Source organism: Carex rostrata, chromosome 21 (genome assembly GCF_964058835.1).
Source record: "Carex rostrata chromosome 21, lpCarRost1.2, whole genome shotgun sequence".
In the NCBI taxonomy this organism is placed as follows: Eukaryota; Viridiplantae; Streptophyta; class Magnoliopsida; order Poales; family Cyperaceae; genus Carex; species Carex rostrata.
Genome location: NC_135938.1, coordinates 4,212,219 through 4,214,430, shown reverse-complemented (window position 1 = coordinate 4,214,430; position 2,212 = coordinate 4,212,219).

The following is a 2,212-nucleotide window of genomic DNA, read 5'->3' as shown; positions in this document are numbered from 1 at the left end:
AAATATGCGGAGTATGAGTAGAGTACAAAACCAACAATAGTGCTCTATGGATATAATATCAGAATAGATATGCTCTTTTCAAATTACTTTGTTTTCATCGGTTAAAAATGAACAAGGTTGACCGAAATTAAAGAATGCTTATAAATTCTGTGGCATCCAAAATTCAACATAAATGGATGTTCATGAGAGTATTTGAAAGATCTCTACAACCTCCCCCAGAAAAAATACATGGCTAGTTCTAAAGCCACATATCAGGAAAAAAAAAAGTAACATTATGAAAGTAAAATAAATATTTGTAACTTAAAGACACATGTTAGTGAACAAAATTAAATATACTAAAACAATTTTTTTATGTGGGTGAGCACCTGGATCACAGACCAAAAAAAGAGCTTCTTGTTTAGAACATGGGGGTTCGAAAACAATAGAAGTCAGAAACATGCGGATCAACCAGTACTATGAATTCATTTGAACCCTCCTCATGTTTATATGTTTATATGTGTATATGTGTATATGTGTATATGTGTATATGTGTATATGTGTATATGTGTATATGTATATGTATATGTATATGTATATGTATATGTATATGTATATGTATATATATATATATGTATATATGTATATGTATATGTATATGTATATATGTAGATATGTAGATATGTATATGTATATATATGTATAAAATCAAAGTTGACCCAAAAAAAAAAAATCAAAGTTATAAAGATTTATGATATCACTTCGTAAATATATCAAATATTTTATTTTTTGGCATACACTCTAAATAAGAAAACTTTTTTTCACAAAATTATTTAAATAAAAATACTGAGATCTCTCTAAATAAAAAAAAAATATAAAAAAAAAAAATGAACAGTAGACCGCCCGTCCCACGGGCGGTCTGCTAGTGCTGTGACCCGCCCGTGGGACGGGCGGTCCGTTTGTGTTTTGGGCCGCCCGTGGGCCTGGCGGTTGGGGCATTTTAAAAAAAAATTAAATGTAGGGTTATTTTTAAAATTAAGTTTTGTTTTTAGGATATTAATAAAAATGGCCGTATAAACTTTAAATTTTGATCTAAGAAGTTCAATAAATTGGTTATATAATGAACTTGTAAAATACAAATTTTTTAATTTTTTTTACTATTTTTTATGATTTATGAAAGATGATAAAAATGACTTAAAAACAAAAGAAAATGCCAATGTTTTAGGCCATTTTTGTTATATTTCATAAATAATTAAAAATAGTAAAATTGATATTTTACAAGTTCATTATATGACCAATTTATTGAGCTATTTAAATCGAAGTTTGAAATTTATACTATAGATTTATGATACCGTAACACAGAAAGTCTTATGCCACTCATAACACGTTTACTCAAAAATTTAATAACCTTCTTTTAAGTAAGGTCGTTAATATCCTCCTCCAATTATTTAAGACGTAGACAGGCTTGAAATAAATTGTGGTGCCAACTCTTGTCAAATTAATTTTTTTAATAATTAATATTTGTAACTATCAACAAAACCTGTCCAATGATGTGATATGTTTTTTTTTTCCTTTTGAAAAAGTGACTCATTAAGGACACACATCACATCAATTGCTCGTGTTATGAGAAATATTTTTTCCATTTATTAGAAAAATCTCACAAGTCTCATCTTATGAAAATCAGTTGTCATCTCAGCTACTTTATCATTTGTAATTTTCCTTGTTTAATTTCTTGTCGTTTTCTTTTTTATTTTGCATATTTTCCATGAACAAATACCCAAAACAAATGTCATATATAATGATTTGGTTCGTGCTTATAAACGGATACGAATCTGCTGCTATTATTCTAAGAATAGCAGCTTCGTGTTTTTCGTTTATGTGTCTATCTCTCTCTTCAAAAGAGGAGGAGAGAGAGTGAAGAGAAAAGATAGAGAGATAAAGAGGAGAGAGATAGAGAGAATAGCAGGGAGAGCAGCAAATTTGAATAACAATAGATTTTATTTTCTTATAAACATCCACGGATATGTTTTAATTTTTAATATAGAAAAATTCTCAATTTAAATTTAATTATCAAGTAAAGCAAAAGTATGGTGACAAACATGCCAATCCTTTCATAGAAAAAGATATACGACTCCACTTCTCTTTTTTCTTTCTAATTCATTCTTCTCACTCTTCTGTATCTCATCTTTGACATAGCTCCTTCTCTCTCTCGGCTCTATTTTTTTGAGCGGAGAGA